Below are 13,358 nucleotides of genomic sequence, written 5' to 3'. Positions count from 1 at the left end.
CTACGATGCTAAAGTTAAGAAATCACTATAAGCAAGTATCAATTATACAACATAGTCAAGGACTTTAGTAAACTGAAGGCTTAGTCTTTAAGCCACATCAGTAAGTGTTCAAAGTACTAAAGGACTTGAGGATGTGACATTGGATTAGTTACGGTAGATTTGGGGATACTCACTGGAGCCTTGGAACAATGACATGCACAACTATTTGTTGAAATAGGAGCGGCGGGGCTGCGTCCCCGGCACCCGGCCGCCCACATGGCTAGCTTATGCCCGAAATAATTACACGGAAACTGTATTCTTTCAAACACTGCCTGGCCCGGCTAGGTCCACTTTCTTATTGGCTAGCTCTTACATATTGTTCTAACCCATTTCTAATATTCTGTGTAGCCCATGAGCTGGCTTACCAGAGAGGATCTTAACCTGTGTCTGTCTGGAGTGGGAGCATCATGGCGACTCACTCACTCAGCTTCTTTTTCCCAGCATTCTCCTCTGTCTACTCCGCCTACCTAATTTTCTGTCCTATGAGGGCCGAGGCAGTTTCTTTATTAATAAGAAATCACTCCCAACTATTTCACTTGGACTTAAGGGAGTGGAAATTGTCTATGGTGCGAGTTTTAGATTCTCACTGCTCTGTCAGAAAGAAGTCTGGGAAAACTGTTCAGCTCCAAATTATGCTACGACTTTTATGTTTTTACTTTTGTGATTGTCTCAAATTTTAACCAAGGCTTACCTTAAACTCTGGCAATTCTTCTGCCTCAGCCTTCTAAATAGTGGGATAATGGGCATTACTCACCAAGCCCGTCAAGTGATATTTACTTAATTATTTAAAAAAAAAAAACACCTAAAATTGAACAAACAAAAAACACCAAAACTGTTCATGCTTCAAAATGTTATGAAAATTTCTTCAAAAACTTCATTAAGTGTTAAGGAGATTTGTGATTTTGCATTGGGCTGTTTTGTTCAGCCTCATGTAAATCATAAGCATAAAGTTGGACATGCAGGAATAGAGACTGAAAAACCACTGAGAAAAATGGAAGAACTAATCTTAGCTTTGAGACCCATCCCATCAAAGTGCCCTTAACAAGATATTGACTGAACAGTAGATAGAATTTCTATAGTTCAATGATTCCCCAGACCTCCCATTTACTCCAGTTTAAAAATGATGGTATATCTCTTGTCAGAGTTGTAGTCTGATGTGTGTGGAAGAAGGCATTTCCCTTCTTTACTTTCGCAGTCTGGAGTCTGCACTCATGTCTGAGGTGAATCATCTGCACCTGGACCTGTTTTACATACCATGATGTCATTGTGGGAAACGATTAGAGGCCTTAAGAATGGGTGGGCGGATATTCCATACTCAGGGATGTGAGTCATTAGGGGTCGGAAAACAAACTGTATGAACAGTTACTCAGAGGCTTGCCATCTATAGGTAGGTGTTTGTTCTCCTGAGTGGAACCAGGACGTAGTGACTCGTGTTTAACAAAGTATTGCAGAGATGATGGAATGTTCCTTCTAGGTCAGGATTATACAGATTGTGGCTTTTATTCAGAGTATTCTGCTTTTTATGAGGTCTGGGAAAAAGATCTGGGCAAAGGGAGCAAACTTACCAAGAGCCCTACTAGAGGGATCCTGAGCGTATGTTGCCCATTTTGCCATGAAGGTGGATGTAACAGCAGCCTAAGCCATCAGCTGGATTGCAGAGAGAGCAGGAAATAGAAGCCAAACTAATCTGTACCTGGAAAGCTGATCTATAGAGACTAGGATGATAGCTAACATTGTTTCATGATGTTAAATAAAAAAAGAACACAAGTTGATAGAGTCCATGTTGTTCAATGAAACATACCCAATAATAAGTGGAGCTCAAATTTGAACTCAAGAAGTCTTCATGAAGAGTTTGCACTTCTAAGATCATTAGGAGATAAAAGTCAACTGAGTTTCTGACCATGGAGTGGCTAAGCACCAAAAGAATCTCTTTGCTAGGGCAGGAGCATGGATGTTATAACAGATACAGCGCCATGAACATCCTTACAACACAACAAGTGCCTTTAAGGAATTTATACCATGTCTAGCTGTTGCCAAGCACATAGCACCTTTATCTATACTTCCATAAAACCCAGATTAGTTTTCTACTATAACCTGGGCCTTCCAGAGAAGCTCTGGCCCCAACCACTGAAACTTTAGGAAGAGTTTCAGTGGGAAAAATATAAGTTTAAAATCATCAGACAGGTAGGTCCTAGACTCATGTTCTCTGTCTCCTACTTTTCATGTTCGTACTTATGTATACAGCATAAGTGAAGTGTGGGCTCCAGAATGCTAGGCAACTGTTTAGCACGAAGGGTGGTTTCTGAGAAGCTCTGACTCATATGGGAAGGAGAGTCACACCAGTCACCTCTGTGTTTGCGTCTAATAGATACTTGAAGACAATTTAATAGAAATTCTTTTAACTCGAAAGAAGTTTAAGTACACAGCAAAACTGAGCAGGAGGTAAAGACATATTCCAAATAATCCTTCCCTCCTCACATGCGGAACCTCTGAGGACTGCCTTACAAAGGAGCAGAATCAGTAGGACACCTCTGAGATCTCCTCTGTCCTACAAGCAATTGGGATGACTATGCAGGGCACGTGGGGTCCCCTGGTAGGGCTGTAATAGCTTCTAAGTAATAAGGATTTCCAAATCTTTGACAAACAGCTCTTTTCATTTTTCTGTGCTAATCATTTCTCTTTTAGTACAAGATACTACCACAAGATCAAGACTTTGTAGACAGCTCTGTGACTAGGTAGCCAGCTCCAGTTACTTTAGTGGGGTGTTTGTGCATGTGTCTGTGTGTGAGCCCATAGACATGGTGACTCTGGCATCGGGCAAGGGACGTATAACATTTAGTAAGGGCAGGCTGTACCTGTCACACTGCTGAGATTTTAGAGATGTGTATCAGTGGCTGGTGTGCTTTCCTGGGTTTCCAAGGATAGATGTGGATTGTTAGAGAGGGGGATTTCTTGAAATGTGTATCCACCTTGGTAGTGAGACTGGTCATCAAATTTCTTTGTATTTATATTAGTTATTTTTATGTAAATGAGCACCATATCTGTAGCAAAACTCAAGCTCCTGTTTATATCAAAGATGTCCAGCTTTCTATGTACTTCAGTGGTATCTCTGATGAAATACCTCAATATTATCTTTCTTTTCTTCTGAAAAGTCCTAGTGATCAGGCTATAGTAATTCCAGTACCATTTAAAGGCATTTTGAATCAATATTACCTGGGATCTTATTAAAAATACTAATGTTAGGGTCCTATTGCTGATGTACTGGACCAGGCTGGTCTGGGGTGGGGCCATGAAATCTGGGCTTAAATTGGTGATTCTTATACGTGCTATATTTGAGAAGCTTTGTGAGCCTGTATTACAGTCCGAATAACTTTGTTACAGGTTTCTGAACTCTTAAATATACACTTTTGGCAAGAGTTACTTTGTTCACAGTGAATATTTCTCTTCACACTTCATTTTTCTTTCTTGCGGAGTAGTGGTATTTGAAATGTGGTTTGTAACAAATTACTTAAATAGTGGAGACTCCTTAGCAGAATAGATCGATGTTCACTTACGTTTCCTCCAATAGTTTTTGATTGTCTGGAAATTCCTTACTCTTTTCATATGCAAACCATGTTAATATTATCAATCATAACAGTCTTAGAATTTCAATCTGTTGTTGACACAGAAATATCTGTCCTTGAATCTCATCTTTTCATAAGTGTTTGCCATCACAATTCCATGTGGTGAGCACAGGCTCTCTGTGCCCCTGGGAAGCAATTGTTAGCAAGTTCTAGGAACTGCTGGTGGTAGGTTTAAAAATGTTAGTTAGACAGTGTCTCAGAGGGCGCTGTTTGAAATAAGACAGCTATCTCCTGGTCTATCTGGTATCTCCTTCTTGTATGGTGAGCTGTGCCAGGCGATTAGTATGCCATTTATTATGACGATGCCATTTATTTCCAGCTTATGGCAGACGTGGCGCCTGATGTGAAGACTGGGACATTCCTATCTTCCCTGTCTCTTAAAACAAGAAGATAATAAACACTCTGACAAACTGGAATCAGGAACTGGCTTGGTATTAATGAGCTGTTCAGGGGTGGCCGTTGGGGATGTTTCTGAAGAAAGTTCTCAGGAAAAGCTACAGCTCCCTCAGAGGTGATGACAGGCATTGGTGGGAGGAGGGAGGATGGAACAGAGAGAAATGTAAGTGCCCCACCTTTTCCTCTCGTGTTTCCCTGAAGCTGAAAGAAGCTGGGTCCCTTCTGAACAACACCCCACACTCATTGCCGCTTTAGAGAGGGAAGCTGGTTCTGTCTTTCCTATGCCACGTGGGGAAGACAGTCTAACAGAAGTCGGAGAGGATGTGGAGTGGATGGAGCCCTTCCCCTGCTTCACATTGGTCCTGGGGGCAGCAGGAAGCAAAAGACACAGCAGAGAGGATCATGCCATTCTACAGTGCCAGCTACTCCAGAAGGAGGCCAAGACCAGAGTACTGCAAGTTCAAGTCCTGGCTGAACTATGGAATGTGTTCAAACCTGCCAGCATGGACAACCCTCTGCAAAATGGCCTTAGAATAAAAGGTACACGCACCGAGGGTGCAGCTCGGTGGTAGAGAAGCCTCAGATTCAATTCGTGTATGAGGATGTGACGCTAACAGTCTGTGTTGTAGTTCCTCCCATTTCTCATAGTGCTTGCCGCTCTGCTCGGTGGGAGGATAGTTACACGTTAGTGCTGCCTTGATCTCCTTCCTCGATGACGGAGGAAGCAGAGTCCCTTTTCTTACCTCTTCGTGCTTGTACCAAAAATAGAATTTTTCTTTTTCAGTTGAAGACACGTGTTTATGTAATTGAAGCCAAAGAAACATGGAATCTGATTTTTCTGAGGATTATGCAAGTTTATAAATTGTGAACTTATCACATCAAAGTATTCATTGGCTCAAAGGGGCCCCGAGGCTGAGCGGTTGACCGAGTTATCAGCCTGTGCAGCACAGAGAGCCACAGAATTATTGATACTGGAAATTTCGAGGAGACCCACTGGTGCTGCCAAATGGTACCAGGGAATCTGCAATCCCTTCCCAGGGCCCTCAGTCCTGTTAATCAAAGAATTTAAGGATAAAGTCAGAAGAAAGCCTGAGGACAGCTTTATTGGAGTGAAAGCAAGTATTAAATTAGCTAAATGATTTAAACAATATGTAGTCATGTGGCGACATCGGAGAAACTAGCTCGATAAAACCGAATTGCTGAAGAATTTCAGTCTATTAAACTGTCACAGGAAGAAAAATGAAAACACTTTCTTCTGCTGAAGCCTCCAAAGGCAGGCTCTTTCCTTGTAAATGTCTCCCCATCCTCCGGCGGCACCTCCTGTCTCCCTTTTCTCTCTCTATTGTCATTTTGGGTCTGATTACATCTTGGATAGATTAGATATTTTTGTATTATGTATTGCTTAATTTTCAAGCGAGGAAAAACAAACAGCACTGTTGTTTGACAGTAGTAAGTGTTCTATAATTTCTTGGCTCACTAAAGCAAGCAATTTTATAACATCAGCACAATGGGACAACATCATTTTTAACATTGTACTAAAAATAATATTTCCTTAATCTTGTCCCCCCAGCAAGTAATTAATATCTCTATTTTTCTTCTAGCTTTTGCCAATGAGGACAAATATGAATTGTTTTGCAAAAGCAGTAATAGTCTTTCATTTGAGTTGTCTGGAGCCTTCTCATGAGCTAGGACAGGTGTTGATAGCAAAGTATATTATTATTTCATTTTAGCAAATCATTTAAATCTAAGCCTAAAGAAGTAAGTATATGATTTAATTATATGTTAATTAACTTGATTTAATCACTACAATGTATACAGAGATCAAAATATGGTATATTTCCATAAACACAAACAACTTTGTCAACTAAAAATAAATGACTTTCTAAAGCTAAAATGTTTCAAACATAGTTCTATTAGGAGCATATTTTCCCCATTACATGAAGCACCTCTAGTTGTTGAAAGTTTATTTTAAGTAGGAATATTTATCTATATTTATCTATGATAAAAAAAAGTGGGGATGTTTCCATGCTCCGAGATTAGATGCGTGACACTGAATTGGAAATGGACAGCAACTCCTCGCCATGACATCCTAATTTGGAACTTTTAGGCAGCCAAGTTTTATATTCGGTCCTCAATTATCTCTTGAGCTCACCAGGCGCTCAGTGTAAACATCTGCTGTTTGCTCCTTTTGGGCACAGGCAGTGCCCAAGTGCTTCTGAGGGCAGAGAACCTCTTATGGAGTTTGTGTCCTACACATAACCTATTGAGTAGGTCTTCAGTAGGTTTATACCAGTTATTTTCACTTTTACACATTCTTTTTCAGTCTTTCTTTTCTGTATTATCACTCCTGGTATTTTCCCTGCTCAGCTCCTTTCTCAAAGCAAAGGGCAGACATCCAGGCTAGGACTCTCACTTTCCTATCTGGTTCATTCAAGTGTTATATAACCCCTCTTCCTTTAATCACTTTCTTATTTTCTTACAGTTTTCTTTATTGAAAGATATATCACGAGTGATTTGCTTGCAAGTATGTATGTGCACCATGTGTGTACCTAGTGTCAAAAGAGTAAAAAGAATGAGTCTGATCCCTTAGAACTGGAATTAAGTTTGTGAGCCACCATGTGGGCTGTGAATCCAGGTCCTTTACGAGATCAGCATGTGCTCTTAACCAGAGTCAACCCTGCATCTCTTTTCATGACTTTCTACAAACATATCACCTTAGTTAGGGTTTCTATTGCTGTGAAGAGGCACAATGATCTTGGCAACTCTTCCAAAGGAAAACATTTCATTGGGGTGCCTTTATATTTCAGAGTTCAGTTTATTATCACGGTGGCGTGCAGGTAGACAAGGTACTGGAAAAGGAGCTGAGAGTTTTGAATCTTTATCTGCAGGCAAAAGGAAGTGAACTGTGTCACTGGGCACAGTTTGAGCATAGGAGACCTCAGGGCACACTGTCCCAGCAACACATCCTCCAACAAGGTCACACCTACTCTTACAAAGCCATATCTCTTTTTTTCCCCCTAATGAGGGCTATTTTCTCTCAAACCACCACATATCTTTATGTCTCCTACTCTGAAATAGCCATGGAAGCTTTTCTTTGACTCTCTAACTGCTTGAATTAACACTCTTTCGCTCAGTTTTTTTTTTTTGTAACATCCTAGAGAAATACAGCTTCCATTTATCCATCATCTGTCTTTCTCTTCCAGACCCTGTCATAGATGGGCTATTGCAATATGTCTCCACTGAAGCCATGATCTTTGTACAGACATTATATACTGTAATTCCTAGACAGTGCAGCCTCACCCCTCCTCCCATTCTTATTGATGTTCAGTTTCTGATGTTGAGTTTGTTGTCTTCTCCTGTTCCTGATGCTTAAGTATGGGTATGCTTGAAGTTTCAGCCTTTTGTCCATTTCTATTAATTTCTATTTCTAATAGTTCTTCCCACTCTCTTTCTTTTGTTCCTCTCATCTGCTCCCCTGTTTCAATTTCCATGTAATTAATTCTTAAGACTCTATCCCAACTTTCTACAAAGATTCTGTTCCATGCTTCTATCCAACTCCTGAAACTGTTCATTGGCTTTGCCACTGAAATTTTAAGTTGAGATCATATGAAAACAAGTTCATTGCTTTCCTTCTCTTTTCTCAAACCATGTTTCCTTTTCAGTTCAATAAAGCAAAACATACACATACCTTCTCTTTGGTAGCTTTACCACTAAAATACCAGGGAATCTTTGAGAGTTTATACATTTTTCTTCATCTCTTTTACAGATCTTCAGATTCTCGTGGCTGTTTCTCTGTCCTCCTGTATACACTCTCTTTGTCCTTATTAACACATATTTGAATTGTTGGGATCTAGATTGTGTGAGTGGCTTCTCCTTCCTCTATTTTCTACCCATTTGGGACTTTTTGATGACATTTTCTAGTCTTTTCTCTGTTCTGAATTCCAGTCTTTGCTCATATCCCAACAAACAAGCTTCTAAACTTTCATTCTGGTGATGAGAATGCTTTAATTGTCACCAAGAATAATAGTTTACTGATGTGGGAGTGTCATATATCAATCGGTTGATTTCATTGGTTAAGTAATAAACACACTGCTTGGCCTCATAGGTTAAAGCATTGGTGGGAGGAATAAACAGAATAGAATTCTGGGCGGAAGAGGAAGTGAGGTCAGACTCTGCTCTGCTCCTAGAGAGACGCCATGCTCAGCTCTCCCTGGCAGATGCACGCAATGAAGCTCCTCAGACCCAGGATGGACATAGGCTAGAATCTTCCCGGTAAGTGCACCTTGGGGTGTTTACACGCATTATTTGAAATGGGCTAGTCCAGGTGCGAGAATTAGCCTGTAAGGGCTAGAGTTCATGGGCCAAGCAGTTCTTAAATGAATACAGTTTGTGTGTTGTTATTTCGGGCGTGAGCTAGCCAAGCAGCCGGGGTGTTGGGGACGCAGCCCTGCCGCTCTTATTTCAACAGTTTACAACTGTAATATTGGTACTTAGGAGCCTACAGCAAGAAGATCATCAATTTAAGGCTATCCTGGATAACTTAGCAACGTTCAACCTAAAAATTAGACTCACAAAAATCAAAACAAGGAATGTAACTCTTTTATTTACAGTGATATCCAGTTTATCCCCTCTATTTCTGTGATATCCAATCTATACTCTATATTCTAATCACTTCCATTCTTATGACTGAGGTTTGATCCTATATCCCATTGGTTGAATCTGACTATAGAGAACTCTTTCATTATGAAACCATGCTTATTAAAATTAGTAATTTTTATTTTAATAGTTGAAATGTTTAATCTCTTCTTAAATGATATATTGTGTTAAATTATATTATTAATAATACACTGAAAAATAGAAGTTTGAAATAAAAGCATCTTTTCCACCTCCAAGGTTCTCAACTTAGACAGAGAGCATGAAGTGAAACAGCTATGACTTTTAAGTGTATTTATGCTGTATCTTCTTGTACATTTTTGTGGTAGTTTGAATAAAAATGGCACCATAGGCTCATAGGGACTGATGCTATTGGGAAGTATGGCCTTACTAGGTAAAGTATGGTACTCTTGGAGGAAGTATATCACTAGAGGTGGGCTTTGAGGCCTGAGAAGCTCAAGCCAGACCTAGTGTGGCTCATTTCTTCCTGCTGCCTGTGGATCCAGATGTAGAAATCTCAGCCTCCTCTCTAGCACCATGTCTGCCTACATGTCGTCAGTAGGCTTCCCACCATGATGATAATGGACTAAGCCTCTGAACTATAAGCTTTTGCCAGTGGTTTTTGTCCATCTGGCCCAGCAACCATTTGTCCCAAAGAAATATACAGTGGTCTACATTAATTATAAACTAGTTGGCCTAGTAGCTCAGGCTTCTTATTAACTCTTACATCCTACATTAACCCATAATTCTTGTCTGTGTTAGTCACATGGCTTGGTAACTTTTATCAACAAAGCATTCTCATTTTACTTCCTCTGCGTCTGGGTGACTACTGCAGACTCAGCCTTTCCTCTTCCCAGAATTGTCCTGTTCTGTTTGCCCCACCTATACTTTCTGCCTGGCTGCTGGCCAACCATCATTTTATTAAACCAATACAAGACCATTGCTCCACAGCAATAAACCAACCCTAGTTAATCTCTATCTTTAATACAAGTTGCTATGGAAACGTTGTCTCTTCACAGCAATAAAACCCTAACTAAGACAATGGGGAATTCATTCAGAAGAGAAAAATTTATGTGTATCAGTATAACTTAGCTTACCTTTGCCTTTGGGCAGCCAATGCAAGAAGCAGAGAGGACATACTGTGTCTGCTGCCACTGTAGGCATTACAGTGTTGTGGGGGAAGTAGAGAAGAGAGATGGCATCAGTTGTCTCTGGAATGCAGTCCATGCTGCTTTTTCCCTGAAAACATGTACATTTGCTGATTACGTTGTCAGATACTGTTCCAATGTCCCCTTCTCAGCAAGGTCTGACTCAGTCATCTGACTTTAAATTATTCTCTGTCTCTTTCTCCTTTGACTATTCCACCGGGAGATGGTAGTGCATGCCTTTAATCCAGCACTTGGGAGGCAGAGGTAGATGGATCTCTATGAGTTTGAGACCAGCCTGATCTACAAGAACTAGGTTCAGGACAGGCCCCAAAGCTACAGAGAAACCCTGTCTCAAAAAACAACAACAACAACAAAAAGTTAAAAAATACTGGGATGGTTTCTCTGTCTCTGGTGTCTGTCTTGGTCTGTGTTTCTCTCACTGTCTCTGTCTCTGTCTCTCTGTCTCTGTCTCTCTGTCTCTCTGTCTCTCTGTCTCTGTCTCTGTCTCTGTCTCTGTCTCTCTCTCTCTCTCTCTCTCTCTCTCACACACACACACACACACACTTAAGAGACCATGTATTGAATGTTCACTCTAAATAATTACTACTGTCATATCTGAAATAAAATTATTCCTTGTAAGAAAATACATCCTGTCCAAATAGAATACACATAAATAGCATCTAAAGATTTATTTCACAAAGAAAACAAAGGTCACACAGTTCTGATACATATGCTCTCCAGGAAAAACAGTGCCCAGCATCACAACCTTGACTCTGCTTTTGGATTTGTCTAGCCTACCCATATACCAAGAATCTGATATATTTTCAGATAATGTAGTTTTTCATTCTAATAATCATTACAATACAAAATGACCAAAGGTTACTAGGGAACATGTGATTCAAACCTTGCCCACAAGAGGCAATATCTGTGGTATTAGGGTATGTAGTTGACATACCCTAAATCAGCCTCTGGGCTGTGACCTTCATGACCACCAATTACGACTGTCTGTCACTGACAGTGTCAACTGTCATTGTACTGTACACCATTTGTTCATGCGACATGCCCAAGGCAGAGTCTTGGTTTCTTCACACCAGGGAGACGGTTAATTGGTGCAGTGACTTGACTATATTTCAAAGTGGCATTTTTGGTCAGTACCCATTTCTGGGCCTCTGGGGATCATAGAGTAGCCAATTCTCTGCACATTCCAAAGTGATGCCAGAATTTCAATTAATTAGGAAATCAAGAAGGCCCTGATCTCTGAGAAAGATAGGCTTGCAAAGACTTTTTTCACTCTAATTCAATATCTGATTTTGAAATCACTGAACATATTGGCAATCATAGTAGTTTTCAACCTAATAGCAATGTGATATTGTAACCTTTATAGTCAGTGTTATGCATTCAAGATTTCCAAGGGGGACTACAGAAAAGACAACGAAATGAGATGGATACAGTAGCATGACTGAGGGGAAAGAGTGATAGGTGCAGCAAGCCTGGCTTGGGTAGAAGCCCAGTTGCACTAGTTCCCCTCTCTGTCTGACTTTGAACAACTTACCACCAACCTTTTACATGGAGTCTTGAAGGGTGGATAATGAGCATAAAGTGGCTATCAGCAAGGTGCAGAATACATGTTAGCTTTGCTTCTTTGTAACAGAGAAACCATTGTGCAAAACTCACCACTTTCTCATGGCGATTCTCCAGCTGTGGACATATGATTTAGAGGATAAGAAGGTCGCCTGCTATAAGATACGTACTTCTTTTCATAGGCATAATAACACACTAACTCTTACTCAGAGTGTGGAAGGTCAGCTCCAGATCTGCTCCAGGTAACGAAGAGAAAGTCACAGAGTAGCAGCACCCAGGACAAATTCTTATTTGAGAGTTGCTGGGCTTTTCTATCTGAGGAGAAAAAGAAATAAACACACACTTTCTGCTGGTAACTGAAGAAATAAGGAACAAGCACACACTTTCCTGATGATAACCTTCTCTTTACTTCAACTTCAATAATCTCTTTTTCTTGACACTCTCTCTCTCCTGCCCAGTTCCGTATTCTTATATTCAGTTACATCTTTTTACATCCCGTTCCACATTTCTCTTTACACACACCCAATCTCACACTCACACTCATTCACTCTCACTTCTCTCATGCTTCTTCTTCATCTCTCCCTCAGCGTGCATGCGCATGCATGCACACACACACACACACACACACACACACACACACACACACCTTCCTCTTCTGTAGTAGCTCTCATAGCTCAATACAACTGTTTATCTCCACATCCCAGCTATTGCTTTTTCTCTCTACATTGCCACTGCTTCTCTGCTGCCTCTCCTTTCTCACAGCCAAACTCTGGACAACTTTAAGATACATTTTTGTGCCCAGTTCATTCTCAAAACCCAAGTCACATAGTTTCTCTTAGGCTAGGAATGTCACAATGAAAAGTCAGTGGGCAGCCGGGCCTTGCACATCGCTCTAAGTAGGTGAGGGTTCTCAGACAGTAAACCATTGGCTAAACTGTGAGATTGGGAAGTGCATACAGACCAAAGTTTCTTCAGACTCTGATATCAAATCAACAATAAACAGCACCAGGGAAAATGACTTTGTGTATTTGTCTCCAGAGGCAACCAGCCTGCTTTGATGTCTAAAGTTAGCTGTCTTTGTGACTGAGAATCCTATGTACATCTTCCTGTCATCCTATAGTCATCTTCCTGACGATTCACAGTTATGTGTGTTCAACAAGTATAAAATACACCACCAAAGGGCTGTAGAAAGAACCCCACAGACGTTCTTATTAAGGAGGCAAGTAGGGACACTTGAGAAAGGTATGGACGAGAACAGTCATCCACAGTCAATAACCCCACTGCTTTGCCAAGTGGTGCTCCCCAAATGGGTCAAGTTGTTCAACACTAGTTGTCACTGCTGGACATTCTCACGGCCCTCTGCATAGCTCCAATCCTAACTTAGATGTTTATTCAAAGAGTATGGTAGCCCAGGACCAAGTGTATAATAGCATTCAAAGCAAAAACTCTGATGCTATCTTAGGATTTTATAGGTGGGAAAAAGATACAAAATGCTCCATTACTTTAGGAACAAACTGTTGTAATGGAATGATGTATTATTCCATTAAGAGGAGACTAAATTATGTTTGATAAATTTATTTCATAATCCTATTAAGTGACTAATATATGAATACATAGTTACTTTGATTGGGAAATGTCATCTTATGCCATGCCACAGGTCAGGTGAGAAGCATATTTTCTTTTATACTTTCTCTAATAATATCACTCCATAGGTTATTCAAAATAACTTTTTCTCAAAGGCCAATGGGAATTTAGTCCTGTCAGTAATTTGGGGGGACCAAGAGTTACCAAGAGTATTTTATCAGTATATTTTTTATGAATTTTCCTTGTTAAGAGATGGACTTTTTGCTTATAGGATAAGCATTTTCCATAAGGAATTATTTTCCTCAGAACACAAGAAACAAAAGTGATTTTTCCA

General features: G+C 40.4%; 1 protein-coding gene across 1 annotated transcript in view; it reads left to right on the top strand.

Moving 5' to 3' along the window:
- Nucleotides 1–13,358, top strand: part of Adamtsl1 (ADAMTS like 1) — a 919,831-nt gene that overhangs the window by 112,663 nt on the left and 793,810 nt on the right. The window lies entirely within an intron of this gene.

The sequence above is a fragment of the Alexandromys fortis genome, unplaced genomic scaffold (genome assembly GCF_014885135.2).
Source record: "Alexandromys fortis isolate MF-2015 unplaced genomic scaffold, M_Fortis_MF-2015_v1.1 scaffold_64, whole genome shotgun sequence".
NCBI classification, from domain to species: Eukaryota; Metazoa; Chordata; class Mammalia; order Rodentia; family Cricetidae; genus Alexandromys; species Alexandromys fortis.
The sequence above is the reverse complement of the archived record's forward strand: the minus strand, read 5'-3'. Positions and strand labels throughout refer to the sequence as shown.